Raw genomic sequence first — 25,841 nt, 5'->3', positions numbered from 1 at the left:
TGCACTCTCTCTCTCTTTCTCTAATCAATAAATAAAATCTTAAAAAGAAAAATGAAGAACAGTCAGAAATTAAGCTAAATTGTTTTTCTATTATAAGAATAGTTATGACAAATTTCACCCACCTGAGCCTGAGCCCAAGATTCATATCTGTTTTGTACATCCCAGAGTTTCAGAAGCATTGTGCCAGTGTGCTTAGATAGCCTTCCGCCACAAAGAATTATCCAGCCTAAATGTCAATTGTGCAGAGGTTGAGAAAACCTGGGCTTTGTGGAACATCCTGAGAAAAATACTCCCATTACCATATGAAACATATATCCTTAGTCTGTGTAATGATACAGACTCTTCTATAAAATATCTGTAAGATTGGACAGTGAACTTTTTCAAGTCAACTGTTTTATAGCTCTGAATTTCTAGAACTCAGCCCATCAAAGATGCTCAATAATTACCCAATGAACAAAAGATGAAACTATAGCTAGCTTTACTGAGCTCTTACCATGTGTCAGGCACTTCTTTAATATCTGACTTCATAACAACTTGAAATTAGATACTATTTTTATCACTTCATTTTACAGATGAAAATAAGAAGCTTGGAGAGGAAAGTCACTTTCTAGAAAGAAAAGGAGCCAGTACTGGAAACCTTATGTATCTGACTCTAATTTTTGTTTTATTTTCCATCACACGGCACCATATCTCTTTTAACATGGACCCAAATTGTGTTGGCCATAATCAAATTTCCAATTACCCAAATGCTGGAATAAATGCCTTTATAAGCTTCATAAACTACCCTACCCCCCTTTTTTGTTTTGTTTATTGCCACTCTCTAAACTTGCTATTGCTATATGCACATTGAATTTATAAAGTACCATATTAGTCAGGAACATTCTATTTTTTATAGCACAAACATTTCCAGATGCATTCCTGGGATTTATGCATTAATATCATCAGTTGGATGGTGTGTTTCATATTATTTCAGTAGATAAGAAATCCTTAAAGGGAGGCTTGATGATAACAGTGAACAAAGATTGCCACTCCTCTCCCCATTTAAAAAAAATCCATTCTATTATTTGGGGGTGAAATGTAAACCAGCACATTTTCATTTCATTCCCTGCTTATATTGTTCTCTCAGTAACTTTTTTCAGGAGGGAAAAAAAAGTTAACTGAGATGGGGAAAATTCAATAGCAATGTACAGTAGACTCTGAAGAATGTATACTGTCACTTACCACCATTTGGCTGTCTGATGGTTGATTGCTTTCTGAAAGCTTTAAGAACAGGAGATCAATATGCTGCAAAAGTCTGTTTTAGCATTGTGAGAACTTTTACCACACTCTGGTGCTATCAGCAGGTGGCTGGAATAGACTAATCCTGCAAATAATTTGTTAAAACAAAAAAAACAACCCTTCCACATTTGCTACCACCTGGCCCCAATCTACCTTTCCCAACTTATCTTTGTCCCCACCTACATGCTGACCTCATCATACCAAATATTACTGAATGAATGTGCCCTAAATATTCACCTTCTAGGATGTTCAGATCTATTGGTCTCGAGTATTCTACTCTCCTAAGTGAAGACCAATTAGTTCTTCAAAACCAAATTTGAATGCCATGTCATCCGTGAGGCTTCTCCTCAGCTGATTCTCTCTGACCAGCCATCATTCATTCATTCAGTCATTCACTCACTCAACAAAGATTTCCTTAGCTCTGTATCAGGTACTGTTGAGAAAGTAGCAAAGAACAGAGATGGTTCCAGCCCTACATGGAGCTTGTATCTTAAGCAAATCCAGGAAAAATTAATTACTGCCTTCCTTGGATTCCCACACTGTTGCTTTTTGTTCTCTACTTGTATTCTATTATGTCATTGTTTTTCACTATGGGCACACCCCTAAACATCATGGGCAATTCAATATCTTATTTGTATTTTTGTTCCCACAGTCACATACAGTCCCTCCTACACATGTTATACTTAATCAACTTGCGTGTGGGAGAATCAGATTTTTCTATGTGATACCTCAGAAAAACCTAGTAGAGGAATAAAAGACTCCTATGGTTTTAAACAATTTCCAATGCCAATCTCTCCCTTTTCTTCAACCATTGTTCCAGATTTGTAGTAGAAAAATAAGGAAACAGAATTGTCCATATAAGAGGACTTACAGTTTTAACCATGGTTCCTTCTGGTTTTAACCACCCCAGGATTTAACCTCATTTCATTCTAGACTGGTGCTATCCAATACATCTGGCCGTTGAGCATCCGAAGTATGGCTAGTCTGAGTTGAGATATGCTGCTGGTGAAATCCGTGGATATCTGATAAATACTTTTGTATTTAATACATATCAATATGTAATATTTTAATCATATTGGATTAAATAAACTGTATTATTAAAATTAATTTTACTTGTTTCTTTTTACTTTTTAAAATGTAAAAGGTTTGCTATTAGAAAATTTTAACTGCCTTTGTGGCTGGCAGTATACTTCTATTGCTATATATTTCTACTGGACAAGATGTTCTAGATTCTTGCCCTCTACTGAGAGGCAATTCTGACCTAGAACAATTCCTTTTGGGAAGCTCCTATATCCTTCTGGTGTTTGGGGTAAAAGTCCTTCATGCTGGCATTTTTTATATCTACCTTGTTTTACCTGGTACCTTGGTGTCCTAACGTAGTATCTACTACACAAAATACAAGGGCCTGATTCTTCCCTTTGTTTTCCCCAAGACTCTTCCTGTCAGCTCTGCAAGGGCTTCCTAGTTTTCCTCTTAGAAATATCTGGTTTTACATGTTATCTGTGTCTTTCCCTGGGGTAGTCTGTCTGTTTTTTCACTTAACCTTAATGGTAGAAGAGCTGCAAATGGGGGAGACCAGCTCCCTCCCAGGAAGTAAAATACAGTTTGGTATTTGAAATAGGTATTTCCTCCACATTTATTAATTGATTAAATGAAAAATTTTAAGACCCTGAGCCATATTGCAGTTCATATCGTGGGAAATGAAACTTGACTTTATTATCCTTCTCATGGCCCAAAAGCATGGGAGGAAACCATGTTTTCTTACTGTACAGCTCCTACTCTTGCAATGCTACAGGATTTTTCAGAGATAGAATGTTGCGGTAAGCCTCACAAGGATACAGCTTTTTTGAAAAATAAGGAAACAGAATTGTCCATACAAGTCCACTCAGTGGGTAAATATTAGTTTTGTGGACCCAGAATGACTTACCCAGTACCCAGTTATTCATAATTTTCCTAGGATTTAAAATCTCAAGCCATGAAAATTCTCCTGCAAAAAGACGAAATGAAGGGATCTCCTGTAGGATTACTTGTTGCACATAATTCATGCCTCTCAGGGGGTTTCAACTCAATACAGTGACACAGGAAGATCCTGATGATTTCCTCAGAAGAAAACCTAAACCTGGCTGGGTGATGAATATACACTGGGTCAATGAGAAGAAAACCACACTGAAGTAAGTAGGAGAAGTTGGGACACACTTTCTCTATTATAGATCTTCTGGGTATTGCAACCCAAGACAAGGAGAAAACTCAAAACCTGGATTTCCTTTCCAAGGACCAAAGGGTTTGACTTCCACATGAAGAACCTCAGCTTTTAGGACATGTGCTTGAGACATGACCCCTAAAACATCTAACTTTGGAAATGAATAGAATTTGTGTCTTAAGACCTATAGGATTGTAGTGATCTGAGAGAGGTCCCAAAGGGTCTAGGCTCTTGGACTTGCCCTCCCAAGGACTCAGCTCAGTACCTCAGATTGCACCCAGACTTAAAGTGAAGAAAGCTCATCTACTTATATTGAAGTCTCAGCCAGAAGAGCAGGCATCTAATTTAGCACACACATCTAAGAGCCTTATGCAACACTCTGCAGGAGTGGAGACTGGCATTGTCCAACTTGGCACTCTCCCTCTGCTTTATGCCAGTGTCTCCCAAAAAAGAGAGTATATACTTGTCTGGTGTCCCAGTTTTTGCAACTGCTGCCCAAGGGGACACTGCCAGATCACCTGATCAATGGAACTTATGCTAGTGGTCCTACAGGAGTACATATATTTGCATACTTTAAAAAGTTGCTACCTGAGGATCCTGCTTCCAAACAGCCTGAATCTAAGGGCTGAGATAGTTTTCCTGAGGGACACTAACAGATCTTGGCACATCCACATAATTAAAAGCTATTAACAATATAATAGGCCACTTGGACAAGCACAAAGATTTGAGAGATGATGAGTGGGGCAGGGTTAAATGATAAGGATCACCTCATATGTAAGGTCATTCCTTCAAGACTGGGAGAGGTGGTGGTTTTATTTACTGTATAGAGACCCACAGAGAGTCAAGCAAAATTAAGAAATGGAGAACTATGTTCCAAATGAAAGAATAAGAAAAAATTTCAAGAAAAAACCTTAATGGAATGGAGACAAGTAATTTATCTGATAAGGAATTCAAAATAATAGTCATAAAGTTGATCACTGAACTAGGGAGAAGAATGGGTGAATATAGTAAGAACTCCACAAAGAGATGGAAAATATAAGAAAGTACCAGGTAGAAGCCACAGAGCTAAAGAATACAATAACTCAACTTAAAAATATACTAGACGGGTTCAACATCAGACTAGATGAAGCAGAAGAAGGAATTAATTGACCTGAAGACAAGGCACTGGAACTCACCCAAAGTAGCAACAAGAAAAAAGAATTTTGCAAAGGTAAAGATAGCTTAAGGGGCTTATGCAACAGCTCAAACAGATTAAAATAAATTAAAAAAAAAATTGTCACCTCATGAGAATCCTAGAAAGAGAGAGGGGGCAGGGATCAGAAATCTTATTTGAAGAAATAATGGATGAAAACTTGTCTGATCTGGGGAAGGAAACAGACATCCAGATCCAGGAATCTCAGAGAGTTCCAAATAAGATGAAACTAAAAAGACTCACACAAAAAGACATTTATAATTTTTTGAGAAGAACTGCTAATTAAAAAAAAAGATAAACTGCTAATTTTTATTTAATGTTGACTCTAAAATTTAAAGCATGATAAAGAGTTGGAGACTAAAAAGTAAGGAAAGGTTATATATAATTTTATATACTATATCTATCTATGTATCATTACATTACAATAAAACAAATAAAAAGAATAGCCTTCCTATTCTATTCTGATAGTGAAATGGGTGGTCAAAAGGTACAAACTTTAATTTATAAAATAAATAAGTCCTGGGGCTATAATGTACAACACAGTTTCTATAATTAATAACATTATATTGTATATTTGAAAATTGCTAAGACAGTAGATGTTAAAAATTCTTATCATAAGAAAAACTTGTAACTATGTGACATGTGATCATTTTACTATATATATACTATATATATACAGACATATATATGACATATAATAATTAAAATGTCAAAAAGTTAAAGGCAAGGAGAGAAAACTAAAACAAGCAAAAGGCGGATCCCTGGGTGGCGCAGCGGTTTAGCGCCTGCCTTTGGCCCAGGGCGCGATCCTGGAGACCCGGGATCGAATCCCACGTAGGGCTCCCGGTGCATGGAGCCTGCTTCTCCCTCTGCCTGTGTCTCTGCGCCTCTCTCTCTCTCTCTGTGACTATCATAAATAAATAAAAATTAAAAAAAATAAAAATAAAACAAGCAAAAGGCAAACCACTTCTTATGTACAAGGAAACCCCTCAGATTATCAGCAAATTTTTTGGCAGAAACTTTACAAGCCAGAAGAAAGTAGCATGATATAGTCAAGGTGCTTAAAGGAAAACTCCAAACCAAGAATACCTGAAAAGTTATCATTGAAAATTGAAGGAGAGATAGTTTTCCAGACAAGCAAGAGCTAAAGGAATTCATCACCACTAAATCAGCCTTACAAGAAATGTTAAAGGGTCTTCCTTAAGCAGAAAAGAAGAATTAAAACCAATTACTAATTGGTAATGAGAAAATATATGAAAGAATAAATGTTATTGGAAAAGTAAATATTAGTAAAGGTAGTAGATTAATCTCTTATAAAGCTAGAATGAAGGTTAAAAGGCAAAAGTGGCACAAAGAATTATAAATACAATAACTAGTTAATGGATATACAAGCAAAATGTGACATCAAAAACACAAAGCATGGGAAGGGAAGTAAAAATGTTGAGCTTTACAATGGGATCAAATATAAGTTACAAATTAAAATAGACTATTAGAGATATAAATTGTTATGGATAAGTTTCATGGTAACCACGAAACAAAAACCTATAGCAATATACAAACAACAAATAAAAAAGAATATCAGCATATTACTAAAGAATGTCATCAAACCACAAAGAGATCAAGAGAAAAAGGAATATAAAAGAACTATGGTAACAGCTAGCAAACAATTAACAAAATGGCAATATGTACATACTTATCAATAGTTATGTTAAATTAAATGGATGAAACTATCCAATCAAAAGGCATAGAGTGGCTAAGTAGGGTTTTTTTGGTTGGTTTTTGTTTTCTTAAGGCCCATCTATATGTTGCCTATAGGAGACTAACCTCAGAAGTAAGGATACAGACAGAGTGAAGGGATGAAAAAAATATTCCATGCAAATGGAAATCAAAAGAAATCTGGAGTCACTTTACTTTGACAAAATAGACTTTAAAACAAATACTGTGATAAGAAATAAAGATAGGCATTACATAACAATAAAAAGATAATCCAAGAAGATATTTGTCAATATTGATGCACCCCATACAGAAGCACCAAAATATATAAAGCATTTAAAGGAAATATTAATAAAGGGAGAAATAAACAGCAATAGAATAATTGTAGGATATTTTAATACCCAACTTACATCAAAGGATAGATTATTCAGACAGGAAATCAATAAGGAAACACTAGCCTTAAATAACACATTTGGCCAGAAGGAATTAACAGATGTATATGTAATGTTTCATCTAACAGCAATAGAATGCACATTCTTCTTAAGTGCACATGGAACATTTTTCAAGATAAATCGTGTTAGGCCACAGAAGAAGTCTTAATAAACTTAAGAAGATTTCAGTCATATCAAGAATCTTTTCTGACCACAATGGTATGAAATAGTCAATCATAAGAAAAAAACCCTGAAAAAATCATAAATATATGGATATCAAGCAACATGCTATCAAACAACAAATGGGTCAATGAAGAAATTAAAGGAGAAACGAAATACCTCAACACAAACAAAATGGAAATACAACTTACTCAAATATATAAGATGCAGCAAAAGCAGCTCTAAGAGGGAAGTTCATAGCAACAGGACCACCTCAAAAAACAAGAACATTTTCAAATAAACAATCTAACTGTATACGCCAGGGAACTAGAGAAAGAAAAAACAAAGCCCAAAGTTAGTAGAAGGAAAGAAACAATGAAGATTAGAGCAGAAATAAATAAAACAAACTAAAAAGACAAGGGAAGATTGATGAGACTAAGAACACATTCTTTAAAAAGATAAATAAAATTGACAAGGTTTTATCTAGACTCCACCAAGAAAAGAGAGGACTCAATAAATAAAAATCAGAAATGAAAGAGATGTTACAACTGATACTAAAGAAATACAAAGGATTATAACAGACTACTATGAACAATTATACAATTAAGCAAATTGGGCAAGCCAGAAAAAGTAGATGAATTCCTAGAAACATACAATCTATCAAGACAGAATCATGATGAAATAGAAAATCTAAACAAACTGATTAGTACTAAGAAGAATCAGTAATCAAAAACCTACCAGCAAACTGACATTCAAGACCAGACAGCTTCATTGATGAATTATACCAAACATTCAAAGGAGACTTAACATCAATCTTTCTCAAACTCTTCCAAAAAATGAAAAAAGAGGAAACTTCTCCAAATTTATTTTATGAGACCCTGATACTAAAAGCAAACACGGATGCACAAGAAAAGAAAACTACAGACCAATATATCTGATAAACATAAAAGCAAATCTCCCCAGCAAAGTATTAGCAAGCCAAATTCTACAACACAATAAAATGATCATACACTATGATAAAGTGGTCTTTTTTTAAATTTATTTTTTATTGGTGTTCAATTTGCCAACATATAGAATAACACCCAATGCTCATCCCATCAAGTGCCCCCCTCAGTGCCCGTCACCCAGTCACACCCCCCTCCCCCGCCCACCTCCCTTTCTACCACCCCTTGTTCGTTTCCCAGAGTTAGGAGTCTGTCATGTTCTGTCTCCCTTTCTGATATTTCACACTCGTTTTTTCTCCTTTCCCCTTTATTCCCTTTCACTATTTTTTATATTCTCCAAATAAATGAGACCATATGTTTGTCCTTCTCCGATTGACTTATTATGCTGAGTGAAATAAAATAAAGTCTTTATTCAAGGGATAGAAGTATGGTTCAACACCTGCAAATCAGTGTCAAATACCACATTAACAAAACAAAGGACAGCAATTATGATCATCTCAATCGATTCAGAAAAAGCATTTGACAAAATCCAACATTTATTTATGGTAAAAACTATCAACAAAGCGGATATCGAGGGAACATATCTCAGCATAACGAAGACCATATATAACAAGATAACATCACACTCAATGGCCTTTCATCTAAGATCAGGAAAAAAACAAGGATGCTCACTCTTGCCACTTCTATTCAACATAGCACTGGAAGTCCTAGCCAGGACAATAAGGCAAGAAAAAGAAATAAAAGTTTCCACATTGAAAAGGAAGAAGTAAAACTGTCTCTATTCACACATGATGTGACGTTATATAGAGAAAACCCTAAAGACTCCATGAAAAAACTAAGAGTGATAAATGGAGTCAGCAAATTTTCAGGATTCAAAATAATATATAAAAATCCGTTGTGTTTTCATGCACTAATAGTGAAGTATCAGAAAGAGAAAGCAAGCAAGCAATCCCATTTGCAAGTGCATTAGAAAGAAGAAGAAGAAGATACCAAGGAATAAATTTAACCAAGGAAGTAAAAGACCTGTATATTGAAAACTACAAGAAATTAATGAAAGAATTTCAACACACAAATAAATAGAAAGATATTTTATGCTCATGGATTAGAAGAACCAATAACATTAAAATGACCACACTATACAAAGCAATCAACAAATTCAGTGAAATCCCTATCAAAATCCCAACTGCATTTTGCAAAGAAATGGGACAAGAGATCCTAAAATTTATATGGAACCACAGAAAAACCCCAAATAGCCAAAGTAATTTTGAGAAAGAAGGGCAAAGATGGAGGCATCATGCTCTCTGATTTCAAACTATACAAAACAATAGTAATTAAAACATTATTGTATTGACATAAAAAACAAAAATATAGAAAAATGGAACAGAATAAGAGGGCCTAAAAATATATTTCAATTAATTTACAACACAAAGGCCAAGAATATGCAATGAGGAAAGAACATTCTCTTCAATAAATTGTACCGGGAAAACTGCACAGCCACATGCAAAAGAAAGACCTGGACCACTGTCTTACATTATATACAAATACTAACTAAAAATAGATTGGGGGCTTACATGAAAGACCTGAAATTCTAAAACTCCCAGAAGAAAACACAGGTGGTAATCTCCTTGATTTAGGTCTTGAAATTTTTTTTGAATCTGACAAAAGCAGAAGCAACAAAAGCAAAAATAAATAAGTGAAACTCCACATTACTGAAAAGCTTCTGCACACTGAAGGAAACCATCAACAAAATGAAAAGGCGACTTACTTAATGGAAGATAATATTTGCTAATTATATATCTTGTAAGGGGTTAATATCCAAAAACTACAAAGAATTATATAACACAATAGCAAAAAAACAAAAAATCTGACCAAAAAATGGGCAAATTTGAACAGATATTTTCTCAAAGACATACAGATGGCTAACAGACACATGAAAAGATCCTCAACACCATTAATCATCAGGGAAATGCAAATCACAACCACAATGAGATATTACTAGTCAGAATGACTAGTATGAAAAAAAAAAAAGAAAGAAGTGTTGGGCAGGATGTGGAAAAAAGGGAACCCTTGCACACTGTGGGTGGGAATGTAAGTTGATGCAGCCACTATGGAAAACAGTATGGAGGTTCCTGAAAAAGTTAAAAATAGAACTGCCATGTGATCCAGCTCTTCCAACTTCAGGATATTTATCTGAAAAAAATTAAAACATAACTCAAAAAGATATATGCACCCCTCTGTTCATTGTAGCTGTATTTCCAATAGCAAGATATGGAAATAACCTAAGTGTTCATAAATGGATGAATGGATAAAGAAAATATTGTATATATAAACAATGGAATATGGTTCTGCCATAAAAAAGAATGAAATCTTGCCATTTTCAACAACATAGAACTTGAAGACATTTTGCTAAATGAAATAAGCCAGACAAAGAGAAATATGTGATCTCTCTTGTATGTCGAATCTGAAAAAAGAGAACAAAACAAACAAAACAAAAACAGAAATTAAACTTATAGAGAGCAGAGAACAGATTGGTAGATGCCAGGGGAAGGGAATGAGGGATGGGAGGAATACATAAAGAGGGTACAAATATATTTTAAACATTTTAAAAGGAAAAACAAAACACAATTCAATATGAAATATTTCCTTTATTCAATACTCCACTCATCATGAGGTTATACTGCACACAGGCTGTCATTATTAAAGCTTCCTGGATGAATCCTTTTGAAAATATTGCTAAGAAAAATATTTATTGTATTTCATAAAATGTCAAATGATTGTCCATAGATGATTGCCTTGCCCTTTTAATTCCTAATGCATAGTACTATCATCAAGCTGGATCCCCCCCACCTCCCCGCCCCTGCATTGTTGTTTATTCCATTTGCCTCCTTGGCAAACATGACTGCTGTTATTTTCCTCAAATGAGTTTAAATTGTGAATTACATCAGTTCATCACAGCCAAACCTCTTCTTGATTGCAGAACTCAAATGTCCCCCCTCTAAATTAAAATGAAATTCATAAAATGCTGCCAACTGTTTTTCCAACTCTTCCAGAATGGAATATATCCAAAATGCTATGGAGCATTCTGATAGATTACACCACATTAAGATACATAAACATTTAAAATCACTTACATCTTATTTGCTGTTTGGGGGAAACTTTTATATTGAGTCATGGAGGTGGTGGGTGAGGATGAATGTCTATCTGTTGATTGCTGTTTGTGTTCCTTGGAAGGTACGGATGACTTTTGTGAATTTTCAAAGTACACCACTGAGATTTCTGTCAATTGTGATTAGGTACCAGAGGCTGCATTGCCTATGAGAGAGGACAGAGGTGTTAGGGATGGCCATTTAAAAATATTAACAGTTTATTTTTTTAGAGCAGTTTTATTCAGAGCAAAATTGAGAGAAAGACACTGAGATTTCCCATATACTCCTTATCCCCACTCTGGAAAACAGTATGGAGGTTCCTCAAAGAGGTAAAAATAGAGCTACCTTAAGACCCAGCAATTGCACTACTAGGTATTTACTCAAAGGACATAAAAACACAGATTTAAAGGGGTACATGCATCCTGATGTTTATAGCAGCATTACCAGCAATAGCCAAACTATGGAAAAGAGCCCAAATATTCATCAACTGATGAATGGATAAAGAAGAGGTATATATATATATATATAATGAGTAATATTAGAATATTACTCATCCACCCAAAAAAGTGAAATCTTGCCATTTGCAATGACATGTATTATCTAGATTGTATTATGCTAAGTGAAATAAATCAGTCAGAGAAAGATGAATACTATATGATTTCATTCAAATGTGGAATTTGAGAAACAAAACAGATGAACATAGAGGAAGAAAAAAGAGAGAAGGAAGCAAATCATAAAAGACTCAAGTATAGAGAGCAAAGTGAGGGTTGATGAAGGAGAGTGGGGTGGGGGATGGGCAAAAGACAGGATGGGTATTAAGGAGGGCACTTATGATGAGCACTGGGTGTTGTATGTAAGTGATGAATTACTAAATCCTACTCCTGAAATTAAAAAAAATAAGTAAATAAATAAAATACATTTTTAAAAATGTCAGTACATGTCTTGCTAGATTTGGAGGGCAGCCTAACAAATGTAAAGCATTTCAACCAGTCTCTCAACAATGAAACTGTTGTGAGGATCCACAAAACAACAGTATCCAAGCATCACATAAACAAGGTCCATGGTCTTGGATTTCATGAACTAAAAGAAATTTCAAATTTTGTTTTGATGGAGCTGAAAGCAAGCTGACAAACTTTTATCTTGTTAAGTGAAGACAGTGAGGAAGAATGCCAAGCCAATGGTCACTGACTCTTATCATTTCATTTAGAAGAAATAAATTTTGTGACAATAAAAAAGGAAGAGCATAATCTAAGAAACAACACTATCCTTTAAATTTTTTTTTAAAATTTATTTATGATAGTCACACAGAGAGAGAGAGAGAGAGAGAGGCAGAGACATAGGCAGAGGGAGAAGCAGGCTCCATGCACCAGGAGCCCGACGTGGGACTCGACCCCGGGTCTCCAGGATCACGCCCTGGGCCAAAGGCAGGCGCCAAACCGCTGCGCTACCCAGGGATCCCATATATATGTGTGTGTGTATATATATATATATATATATATATATATATATATTTTTTTTTTTTTTTTTAACCATCCTTTAAATTAAATGAATCCAGCTTCGTGAAAAAAGTCCTCACTTTTTTCATTTCACTTTGAATGGTAAACAAATTCATCTGAAGCAGGCCCTGCTTGAACTGATGAATCTTTAGGGAAGCCTGGAACCCCTTTCCTTGTTGATTATTGTAAGCCATGTTTCTCTCCTGTGGCTGGGCTCCTCTTGTTTTCTGAAAGATCGACCTGTCAGTCTTATTAGGGAAATATGATGACAGTGAGGCTTTTTCTTCCTCTATAGAGGTTGAGTTTAAATTCCCCTCTTTCAAATGTGTGCCTGTCAGGCTTTGGTGCTTTTGGATCTATTTTCAGTGGCTTTCCATCTGACCTGAAAACACACATATGGTTGCTTGTTCACTGATGTTCCCATCTGTACAGCTCGGCTTATATTCTCAGATTCAACACACTTTATTTTCTCTTCTCATTTTCAGAATATTGCACATGAACTCCCTGAAAATGTTATCATTTTTAGCTTGTTTATGATTTTTTTTTTAGAAATGATGGTGGCTGCAGGCATTAATTTCTGCTCCACATTTTGCAAGGATTCTCTCCTTTAATTTTTTAGGTAATAAATCCTACAAAGTTGCACCATCGGTTTAGCATATGTATCAACAGAATAGTTCATTCTGTAACCATGGAAAAACACATGGGATTGTCTCCTTAATAGTGGAATACTTGCAGGAAGACTGTCATATTGTTATAGAATTAGAATTCTGTACTAAAAAATAGCCTTCTTGATAATATATAGACTAAGATCCTTAGTGTCAGGTAAGAAAATTAATATCCAAAGATGGGAAAAATTTACCATTGGTCACATGGAGAGTTAGACTTTGGAAAAATGACTCAAAATCATGTTGCAAATGATATTGTTATTGACTGAGCCATTAAAAATGTTTGTTATTCTAGAATTATTTAACTAGTATCGTACTTACGGTTTTGGGTTATGGCCCATCTACAATATAAGTGTGATTGTCCTGAGACTTAAGGATATTGATTGACATGAATCTGGGTTGAGAGTCATAGAACAGAGTCAAGAAGAGAAATAGCCAATGAAACATAAATGTTATATTTGTACCCTGACCCCAGTTCGTGGTTAAACATTAAGCACACACTGGCTGTTCACTGCATAAAGGAGGCAGTATCTGGTAATGGCTAACGTTCTGAACTTTAGTGCTAGAAAAAAACAGAGTTTGAGCCTTAGCTCCAAAACTTATTTGTATGAATTTCAAAAATTTGTTTAATCTCTCTAAGTCTTAGTTTCTAATCTCTGAAATAATAATATTAACTTCAAGGTGTCACAACAGTTAATACTATGATAGTAAACAAGTAGAATGTGAATTCTTATTGGAGTAAGGCTATATCTAGAAGGCTACTGCTCTGAGAAATTTTTGTACAAGCAGGATTCTAACAGAACTTTGTAAAGTGAAAATTAGGTGATCAGATATGACAAAATTGTAGGGAGAATTGTGTAAGAATTGTGAACAGGACGAAATGTATCATGGAACCATACAGGTTGATTTATGATGTCATACATTACAGTATATGGTATTTGAGGATACATGACAGGGCATGGCAAACTATAACCCATGAGTCTGCTGCCTGTTTTTGTGAATAAAGTTATTTTTTAAAGATTCATTTGTTTATTTGAGAAAGAAAGAGAGGGAGAACATGAAGGCAGAGGCAGGGAGCAGAGGGAGAAGAAGAGAGAGAATCTCAAACAGACTCCTTGCTGAGCACAGAGCCCCAAATGAAGCTCTATCTCATGACACAGAGATCATGACCTGAGCCAAAATCAAGAGTCAGACACTTAACTGAGCCACCTAGGCACCCCTTTGTAAATAAAGGGGTTATGTTATTGGAACATAACTATGTCCATTTATTTAATATCATCTATTATTACACTGCTTTTGTGCTACCAAGGCAGAGTTGAATAGTCATGATAGAGACAATATGACCCACAAAACCTAAAATATTTAATATTTGGGCACTTACAGAAAATGTTTTCCAATTCCTGGTATAAAATGATGCTGATGCTACAGGTTCACTTTCTTTTTTACTGGGAAGGCAGCAAAGCAACCAGCATTTGCTCCTCAGTGTTCTGCATATACTAAGCAACCTATACATTCTGTAGTGTGTTTATACTTTCAATTTCCTTTAACTTTAGTAAAAATAAATACAGAGAATAGTAAGGTACCCAAAGTACCATCTAACATGGGTTATGTAAAGAGCCAATTGCATTCCTAAAACCTGATTTGTGAAATTTCTTTTCCAGCACAAATCTTATTGACTTAGCTCAGTGGTTCTCATCCTTGAGACGGCTGGGCCCCAGCACCCCCAGACTTCTGATTCAATACATCTAGTGTGGGGCCTGAGAATTTGCATTTCTACCAAGTCCCCAGGTGATGTTGATGCTGCTGGTTTGCAAACCACCATTTAAGGAATACACATGTGTGGACTGTGCACAGGTTGATTGGATTGCGATCTCTACAAGGCCCTGGATGTATGCATTTTATTCACTGAAGTGTGTTCATCCTCTGTCACAGTGCCTGGCTCATCTTTACCCAGCACTCAATACATGTTTATCAAATGGTTGAGTACAAAGGTACTATCTGTTCTACAACCATTAGGAACTGATGAATCCTTAGAAAGGACATCTAGTAGGAACCTGCTCAGGAGGAAGAGCCTTGTTGAGGTGTGAGCACAAGACAAAATTTCACCTGGATTACATCTGGACACTCATCTGGTGTGTATACCCAAGTCCTTCACAGATATATGAACAAATCTATTGCAAAAAAATGGGCACCCACTTGCAATTTTCCTCTCCATGAATGCTGCTTTGTGAGCTAGACCAGGGGTCAACAAACTTTTTCTTAAAGGACCAGATCATAAGTATTTCAGGCTTTGCAGGCGAAGAGGCAAAATTGAGGCCATTATATAGATACTTATACAAGCATTTAAAGTGCAATCCTTTAAAACTATTCTTAGTTTGAGGACCATTGAAAGATGGGCAGCTGGCTGGATTTGGCCTCAGGGGCTGTACTTTGCCAGTCCTTGAGTTAGAAAAGAAGATGGGAGGGATATTAGGATGGAGAAAAGTTCTGAGGGGTAGGAAAAAAAAGTTAGAAAGGCAAAACCTAAATAGAAATTCATTTTATTCTTCTCCTTGGGCCTGCTGTAGACACTGGCATCTAGTGCTGCAATAAACATAACATTATGTAGCCAATTTCGAGTTTAACTCAGCTGAGCTCATTATCTCAGTTACTGGTCTAAGTAATCTGATACAGCCAACAGCTCTGCTTCAAAGCATGGATGAAGAAAATGCATGCTCTACTTCATTATCACAGATATATCCGGTCCTTTGCATCTGTTTGCAGGCTGCCATGGCTGAGAAAGCTGCCTGGTGCACCTCAGAATCCATTGCGCATGGTGCATCATCCCACCTCAGAGCCTGTCTGTGCCTGGGTGCGTATGCTCACTACTGTTCACACATCCATATTCGCCCTTTTCCCACTCACATCTTTAGTGTCCTGGAAGCACCTGGTGGAGTCCAGCAAAAACACAGGTGGCTGCCAGTCATGGTGAATCGTGTCCAATAGGTGAGAAACTTGGCTCCAAGGCTCTATCACTGGCTAGGTCAGTTTCTGCAAAGATTATTGAAAAACACAAATCCTGCTTGGAACCCCTTGTGGTATGCTCTGAAAGACAGACTCTTTTCACTTTGTTTTTATTATTGACATCATTGCCAATCCAGGTTGGTTTCCTGGGTAAGTAGATTCTAAGAGATTAGGACACAGGAAGTTTATTGGGTGCTACCCTTTGGATCAATACCTGTTAGGTAGTGAAAGAAGTGGGATTGGTAAGAGAATAACTTCTAGAGGGGCTTGAGGAGTGAACAGTCAGTAGCCAACCTTCTCAGCATCTTAAGGAATGAATATTTCAGTTTTATGTCTGGGAAGCACATCACAACCTCCACTAAATATTTTTCTAATTAATTTTTTCCAAAAAATTAAAGTAATATATTTCCACACATATTTCTATATATATATCTCTAAGCAATAAGGACATATTTTTAAAAATATACACATAATACCAAGATCATACTCAAGTTTAACTATTAATAATTCAGGTTCCAATTGTCTTGTATATACCATAACTATATAACTATGCACCACTATATATGCCTATATATCATACAACTATATATAATTGTATAACATATCAGATAACTACATATAGTTACACATAATTAGTTAATTTGCGATTTGTTTGATTTGGGGCTTAAGTAAGGTCCATAAATTATAATCAATTGATATCTCCTAAATCTCTTTTATTTTTTTTTAAGATTTTATTATTTATTCGTGAGAGACACACAGAGAGAGGCAGAGACAGAGGGAGAAGCAGGCTCTCTATGGGGAGCTCGATGTGGAACTCCATCCCAGGACTCTGGAATCATGCCCTAAGCCCAAGGCAGATGCTCAACCACTGAGCCACCCAGGCATCCTTCTTAAATCTCTTTTAATCTGTAGGTTTTCTTTCATTTTTTTCTTAAAATTTATTCGTGGAATAAACTTGGCAAACCTCTGTCTTACAGAGTTTCCCACAATAAATCTTCATTTAAAATAAGACTTCATGATTATGAAAGTAACAAATGTACATTACAGATAATTTAGAAAATACAGAAAAGTATAAAGAAGAAAAAAAATAACCTTCTTGAAACCTTTCCGATGGATTAACACTGAAAATATATGGGCACATTTCTTTTTTTTTTTTTTTTTTTAATTTTTTTATTTATTTACTTATGATAGTCAGAGAGAGAGAGAGAGAGAGGCAGAGACACAGGCAGAGGGAGAAGCAGGCTCCATGCATCGGGAGCCTGATATGGGATTCGATCCCGGGTCTCCAGGATCACGCCCTGGGCCAAAGGCAGGCGCCAAACCGCTGCGCCACCCAGGGATCCCTGGGCACATTTCTTTACAACAGTGTTTCCTAAAGTCCGTTCTGCTCCCATGATATGCCCCTCCAAAACAGGATCAGCCGCTGTACTGGTTTTCTATTGCTGCTGTAACAAATTTCCACAAACGTAATAGTTTGAGATACCATCTACTTTTTATCCCATAGCTCTTTCAAAACTGCTTCTGGTCAGAAGTTTCATGAGCTGAGCTGGGTCCTCTGCTTAGGGACTCACAAGGTTGAAATCAAGGTGCTAGCTGGTTGGGCTCATAGCTGAAGTCTCTGAGGGTATGGAGTGGTGGGTAGAGGGGGTAGGAAATCTCCTTTTTGACTCACTCAGATTGTTGGGAGAATTCAGTTCCATGTGGTTATAGGATGGAGGATCCTATTTCTTTGCTGGCTTTCAGCCAGGGATCAGTCTTAGCTTTGGGGGAAGGAGATAGAAGAGCTATCTTGAAACATTCATTGGAGTGTACCATGGAAGAAGGCTTATGCTGGTTTTGGAGAATCCTTAAACAACAATCCTTAAACTCTAGCTTTCATTAGCACTACTTGGGAAGATTCTTAATGTAGATAGATCCCTAGGCTCCATCTGCAGGAGATTCCAATTCAGTAGGTGGGAAGTAGGGACACGAAGTTGAATTTTATTTTTTTTTTTGAAGATTTTATTTATTTATTCATGAGAGACACACAGAGAGAGAGAGAGAGAGAGAGACAGAGACAGACAGAGATAGAGATAGAGAGAGATATATATAGGCAGAGGGAAAAGCAGGCTCCATGCAGGGAGCCCAATGCAGAACTCGATCCTGGGACTCCAGGATCATGCCCTGAGCCAAAGGCAGGCACTTAATCACTGAACCACCCAGGAGTCCCATGAAGTTGAATTTTAAACAAACTGCACAGCTGATTCTGATACATGAATTTCAAGGAACTTATTCATAGGTTTGTTTATACATTTATTCATTAAAGATTCATTGAATATCCACAATACACCAGGCACTATAATAAGTTTGGAGATACAGCAGTGAATAAAATGGACCAGTTTCCTGACCTCAAGGGGCTTATATTTTATTTATTTATTTATTTATTTATTTATTTATTTATTTATTTTTATTTATGATAGTCACACAGAGAGAGAGAGAGAAAGGCAGAGACACAGGCAGAGGGAGAAGCAGGCTCCATGCACCGGGAGCCCGACGTGGGATTCGATCCCGGGTGTCCAGGATCGCGCCCTGGGCCAAAGGCAGGCGCCAAACTGCTGCGCCACCCAGGGATCCCAAGGGGCTTATATTCTAAAGAGGAAAGATAGACTCTGAATAAGTATGTTAGGAAAATATGTAGTATGTCAGGTAGTGAAATAGAGAAAATAAAAAGCAGGAAGAGTGTTGCAGGGAGGGAGATGAAGCTGTTTTTCAAATGGGTGATGTTAAAAGAAACAGCTAAATGAAGGGAGAAGGAGAGCAAGCCATGTGGCTTCTGCAGGAAGCAAGCTCCACTCAGATCAGCAAGTGCAAAAAACTTAGGGAAGTGTATGCCTGGAAAGCTTAAGAAATAATAAGACACCAGGATGACCTTGGAGACTGAGCTGGGGGGAGAAGAGCTGATGCTTTTGGGTGAGTTGAGATACCCCGTTAATACAACAAGACCAGGAGGGAGGACAGAGTCCTTTGGAAAAGCAATGGGTATGCATATTCCAAGAAGAAAGCACTTTGAGTCAATTTGGGGAGGTTATGTTCAAGTATGTTGATATGTCTGTTACAGGGAGAGTTCAAATACCTAACTGGGGATTGAACCAAGCCACTGGGTCTTGAACCTGGCTGCTGAACCTTGGGGAAGTAGAAGTGGACATCTGCTCTCCACCTGTATCCTTGCCCTATTCTCTATTCTTTGTACATGGATTCTTGTCTTTGATAAATTATCACTCTACTATTTGCATTTTTGATGGGATTGATAATTGAATGGTCTGTCCTTCCCTGACCAAAAAGTACGAATGTGACTCGGGTTAGGTCAGTCACACTCTTTCCCAGTGGAGTTTAATTTCAGGTAGAGTGGCACATGCATGGATGACAGTAAGGTCCAATTTGTTCTGTTTCTCAGTGGAGAAACCACCCTTGAGTTGTTGCTACTCAGGCCCTTGGAACTGTCCCCGTTCTTATGGGTTTAAAGGCCTATGTTTTCAGCTTTTCCTTTGATTCTGTAAGCCACATCATAATATTCCAAAATATTTATTTTTCCTTAAGTAAGCTAGAGTTGGTTTTTGTTGCTTGCACCAAAAGAGATTCAAGAAAATACTTATGCCCAGGCTTCGCTCCCATACCACTGAAGAAGAATATACAAGGAGCAAAATTCTAGGATTCAGTAATTTGAAAAGCCTCTTCAGGTAACACAGCTTCAGTATGCAAATGCTGGACTAAGTGGAATTCCAGAGAGGCCTCTACCCTGAAACTCTGTGCCTTCCCAAGCTTGATCCTGAAGATGTGGATTTAGTTAGCCTAGGGATTTGTATGATGTATTTAGTTTTATTACCATCATCATTATTACTATTACTATAATTATAATAATAATTATTATTACTATAGTGATGGCTGTTTTGAATTGGACTGCCTAAAAGTACTTGACGAGGGGAGACTGGTGCCTTGGTTGTTGAGAATCCCACTCCTGATTCTGCTCAGGTCATGATTTCAGGGACTTGAAATCCAGCCCTGAGTTGGGCTCTGTGCCGGGCATGGAGCCTGCTTAAGATCTTCTCTCTCCTTCTCCCATTGCCCCTCCCTCCACTTTCCCTCTCTTAAAAAAAATAAATAAAAGCACTTGATGAGATGATTGCTAAAGTACCCTCCCTCCCTGTCCCCTACATCCTAGCTGACAGTACTGGTTAAAAAAAAAAAAAAAAAAAAAAAAATCATGCCACAATGCCAGCTGAGCAGCCCTGAGACCTGTTCCTGTCAATGTCTGGTGCTTTTCCCAAGTTCTTGCTGAAATTGCCTAAAATGATTTTGCTTTCTTTCCTTAGGGTTGGCAACTCCTCCCTCCCAAAAGTCACCCCAAAACACAAAAAACTCCACCAGAAACCTTCGATCACTGCTTTGTGATCGAAGAGAAAGATAGGCAGAAGTGTGTGGGGTGGTTCTACATTCCTCTTGGGACTCTGGGATTTCTTAGGGATAGTAAGAGTTTATTAAAACTGCTTAGGGGCGCTCCGTCCCTGTGGCAGGCACTAGGGATTAAGCAGAAGAAGGCTGACAGATTTTCTGTTCTCACAGAGCTTGGAGTCTAATGGGGGAGATAGATATTAATGATGCAAATAAGGATTTAAATTACTATCATGAATAGGCAAAACAGGATTTTTAGGGCAGTGAAACTACTCTTTATTATACTATAATGGTGGATACATGTCACTATATATTTGTCCAAACCTATGCAATATACAATACCTTGAGTGAATCTTAATACAAGTTATGGGATTTCAACTATCATGTGTCAATGTACAAGTATGATATACAATTTATAAATGTGTCATTTGTAACAAATAAACCACTCTGCTGGAGAATATTAATCGGTGGGCTGGCTAGGCATGTGTTGCATAGGGAGGGTAATAGGAAATTTTTGTACCTTCTGCTCAATTCTGCCTTGAACCTAAAGCTGTTCTTAGAAAAAAATCTTAAGCTTAAAAATAAAAATACTACCATGGCCAATTCTTTACTTGGGAGTATAGCAATTAAAAGGGAGAAATGAAATATTTATCCTTAGTGTTTCCTGCATGAGTTGCATTTTAGAGTAAGCAAGAGCCCAAGATAATAATGAAAAGTCTATGTTTATAAAGAACTCTTAATAAAGTGGGAAGGAGTAAGAGTCCAGAAATCACAATTCTGTTACCCTGAAATAGTAATTAATGCAGGCCACACTCATCAATGAGTGGAACTATTTAAAGGAAAGTCTGTGAGGAACTTGACAATGAGGCGATCATACCTAAAATTTCCCATCTCAGAATTCTTAAGACCAGAAGTCTGAAACCCAGCAAAGCTGCACTCCATTCCAGGGACTCTAGGAGATAATCTATTCCATGCCTCTTCCAGCTGCTGGATGCTGGCCTGGGGTTCCTGAGTGAGTGGCCACATCACTCCAATCTCTGCTGCATCTTCACTAGATTCTGTGAGGCTGTCCCCAAACCCCCTCTGCCTCTCTAAATATACATATTTGCAAGTATGCTTGCATTTAGAGTCCACCCAGGTAATCTAGGGTAAGTTCTTCCTCAGATCCTTAAATTCACCACATCTTTTGCCACTTTGTGCAAACTAATATTCACAGGTTCTGACATTTTGATGTGGACATAACTTTTAGGGACCCACCATTGATTCTACTGCATGAGTCTTCAGATGGAATGTACTTTGAAGCACATGACATTGCTTAAAATGTTTTCTTGCCATCAAAGTTATTTGAGTTTAATAAACACTGTGGAATTTATGATCATTTATAGGAATACTGGAGACAAAGATATAACATGAACTGACTCTCTAATGAAGGAAATCCAAAATGTGGAACAGTCTTAGGACACCAGCTTTGGGGGGTTTTTTTGAGTGTAAATCAATCGCATTTGAAAAGGTGAAGGAGGATTGTTCTAGAGTAAAAGAGATTTAAGAACATAACCTTAACTAAGGACATAATTTGTGATCCTTATTTGGATTCTAATGAGATCAAAGCAACTCTAAAAAGAGCTCTTTGGGTCAATTGGGAGAATCAGATTTTCGACTGAGTAGTAGATGATCTCAAGGCATTGGAATGAATTTGATTAGCTGTGGCAATGGCATTATAGTTGTGTCAGGCATGTTTTCCTTAGGTCCTGGCTGTGCCCCCTGCCCCCCACCCCGCCCACCCCAGCTCCATGTTCACTCCAGCTGTTGCTGTGGTGCCCAGGGTCCTGCAGGTGAAACCTGATGGCACCTTCCCTAGGCTGCACCACAGATCTCTCACTTTCTGCTCTGGGCTGTTTGGGGCTTCTCTGTTGCCTCCTGCAGGACACCAGTGGGAAACTTTCCACCTATTCTGTCTGCTTCTGAAGCATTCCATTGCAAACCTGGCAGTGTAAAAGTGTTAAACCCCCCCCATGGGGCATCCCAGACCATGACATGGGAACCAGTGGACAAACATTCCCCATTTCAGTCACTTAATACACAAGTTGAATGAAATCCTGTAGTTCTTCAGAGGTTCCCAGGAATACATAGGAACTCATAGGTTCTCTATGTACTTTTAAATGTTAGAACAAAAAGTAAAACATTAACATTTTTGCAAGAGTTCTGAGACAGAAGAATGGAATGTTCTGAGAGCCTATGCAGAGAACTTGGCCTAGGCAGAGGATCAAAAAGACTTTTCTAATGAAGTGGCTTTTAAGCTGTGACTTAAAGGACAAAATGGATTTTTCAGACTCTTTGTCTCAAGGCACTTAACGTACCTGAGTGTACCTTCCCACAGTTTCAGGATGGCTTCTGGAATCTTACTTAGCACTTTGGATACAAAGCCTGCCACCCATGTCCTTCTAGGGCTGCATTCCTTTTTAGCACTTACTGCTTCCAAATGGCCCATTTTCCCCAGTGTTGAATCTCTGCTGTAGGTGGTAAATCATTTTGTGTGAAATATACTTTCACCTGTGGCCACCTACTGCATCTGTAAGTGACTCTTTGAGACATGATTGTTTCTTTTCTTTCTTGTGAATGGTAGAGAGGAAATGGGAGGGCTATTTCAGGGTGGTCCAACGTGGAATGAAGTGCCTGGTAAACCTGACTGAATAAACTGACTTCCTTGGCTATTTTTGTCATTGAAATGATTAGATCTATTTGATGCCCACAAATCAAGCCAGGTCCTCAGTGCTGTCATTTTGTACTTGTGAATGAAGCTGCGGGGAGAAACACTTCCCCTGTTAGAGCACATCCATCCCCTTTGCTCAACAGACAAAGGAGGATTTCAGTGCTATGTGTCTGAGTTAGGAGAATGCATTTTGCCTATAATTTCAATAAATAACAGACTAAGTCATTCTTTTTTAAATTTGCTTTGTGTTATACTGCCTTATTTACAGTAGGTTCTTCCATTGATACCGACATTTAATTCCCAAGGATTACTGATATGTAGCAATCCTAAGACATAATAGTATCAGGCACATTGAACTTGCTTTATGTGTCTCAATTATACCTTACCACAACCCTGTGATGTTTTCTCTATTCTTTTCCATTTTCATTAACTTTTTCCTTCAATTTTCCTTCCCTCACATCCTTCCTCCTGGTTGCCCCCTTCCTCCCTCTTCCTTTTCTTTGTGTCCATCCTTTAATTTTAAAAATAAAACTGCTAGTTAGTTTACAAGAAAAAAAATGAGTTCTGGGAAAGCAGAGAGTGGCAATCCAGGACAAGGAAGCTAGAGCAAAAATCATAAGCCAGTCCACAAAACAAAGAGAGGAACATTTTTTTTTTTTTTTATATAGGGTAAAGGAAAGGGGAGCTGGGAGACTTAAACAACAACAAAAACAACATTGGAGTAAACTGGGAGCTGGAAGTAGAGTGGCTTCTCATTGGCTGGCCTGTGACTATCTCTCATTGGCCGGGCTGTTGCCAAGAACAGGGGAAAATCTTTCCCTTGCTGGGTAGTAAAATAGTACCTAAAGTAGTATCCTGAGCAAGGTCCATCTCTTCTGGTTTGATTTGCAATTGACTAGGAGTGGTGGGCATGAGAGCTCCCTTGCCAGCCTCCCTACTATATTTTAGTGAGGTTTTCCTTAATCCTCTGTCTCTTCCCTTCATTTCCCCCTCCTTGCTACCTTTTTTAATTGCAACAATTTTTTTTTTCAGATTAGCTTACAAATTTGATGACTTGAATTCAAATCCCCATTCAACCACATCCTATCTGAGTGACTGCAGGTAAGTTACTTGAGCTCTAAGCCTAAATTTGCTCATTCATAAAATGAGCTTAGTAACAGTGCATTGTAGTAGTGAGGTAAGTGCTTGTTTGTTTACTGGGCTCAGTCGCTGGCAGATGTAAAGTAATCAAAATTGTTTTCTATTATTGTTATCACTGTTACTTATTACTCTCTTTAAATGTCGCAGTGACTATGGCCAATGTGATTGCCACATCCATGGTGTTTATAATGGAGCTATTGAGAAAAATGAAACATGAAGGTAGTAAATGGCAGAACCAGGGTTTTAACTGAGACTTGATTTTTTAAAAGATTTATTTATTTTTATTTGACAGAGAGTGAGTGGGGTGAGAATGGGGTATGGGGTGGGAGTCAGAGGGAGAGGAAGAAAGAAAATCTCAGGCAGACTGTCTGCTCAGTGAGGAGCCCAACTTGAGACTTGATCTCACAATGCTAAGATGATGACTTGAGTCACAATCAAGAGTTGGACACCAACCATTGAGCCACCCAGATGCCCCTAGACCTGATTGTTTTTAAGTGTCAAATGACAAAACTAAACTTAGCAATGAGTTTGATGTCTTTTATTCAAGGGAAAATAATCTGTGGATCGGGGAAATACACTGCTTCACAAGCAGTGGCACATTTTTCTGGAAGGGTTTAGGGCAAGAATGAGTTTGACACAGCAACATGGAAATAGGGCTTGGTTGGCTAGGAGATTGGAGATCTCCTTATAGAGCTAGCAGGTCTTACTTTTCCTTATAAAGCTAGTGGGTCCTGTTTTCTTGGGTAAGGTAAGCTAGCTAAAGCTAAGTTGGAGGTTTGTGTTTGGTGTGTTTTGAGCTTCCCTGACTGGAAGATATTTCTCCCAGGAGCTGGCTGCCTTTGGTTTGGATTTATGACATGGGCTGGACCACTGGGGTGGCCTCTGTTTTGTGGGTCCCAATATACAAATGAACTTGATCACAAGGTAAGAGCCTTTTTCATTACTTTGTTTAATGTTTTAGACCCAACTATCAAGATTTCTTTTGAAAGTAGTTTCAGAATTCCCAATAATTGTGTGTTGTCATAGCTATATTCCTAATTTATGACATAAGTAATGTTCCTGCCCTCCAAGAGTTGATTCTAATCAGTTATACTTTGATCATTGAATACAATTCTCTTAGCTACATGTCTCTTTTCTGGAAAGTCTAACTCAAAATAATGTTTTTCCAAGACCTTGAATATTTAATACAAAAATGTGCTGAGACAAATCCATAATTTCACATGGTTTCTACTCACCTGAGTGGGTAGGTGAATTCCTCATGCCTTTTACAGGAAAAGTGAATGAGACAATTAAGAATTGCAGAATGTCCCAATGATTTCATGAGTAATGGCAACTC

The 25,841-nt window shown here is 37.4% G+C and overlaps 1 long non-coding RNA gene across 5 annotated transcripts in view; it reads left to right on the top strand.

Moving 5' to 3' along the window:
- Positions 1-24,185: 24,185 nt before the first annotated feature.
- Positions 24,186-25,841, top strand: part of LOC144289767 (uncharacterized) — a 72,412-nt gene continuing 70,756 nt past the window's right edge. For 2 of the 5 annotated variants that reach the window (XR_013357683.1, XR_013357681.1), the window contains exons 1-3: positions 24,186-24,312; positions 24,398-24,466; positions 25,332-25,429. This is a non-coding gene — a long non-coding RNA (uncharacterized LOC144289767). Of the gene's footprint in view, positions 24,313-24,397; positions 24,467-24,974; positions 25,254-25,331; positions 25,430-25,841 lie in introns of those variants that run through there. The other 3 variants (XR_013357685.1, XR_013357682.1, XR_013357684.1) reach the window with 2 other exon arrangements.

Source organism: Canis aureus, chromosome 19, assembly GCF_053574225.1.
Source record: "Canis aureus isolate CA01 chromosome 19, VMU_Caureus_v.1.0, whole genome shotgun sequence".
In the NCBI taxonomy this organism is placed as follows: Eukaryota; Metazoa; Chordata; class Mammalia; order Carnivora; family Canidae; genus Canis; species Canis aureus.
Note: the sequence above shows the minus strand (reverse complement) of the source record. Positions and strands in the feature narration are given on the sequence as shown.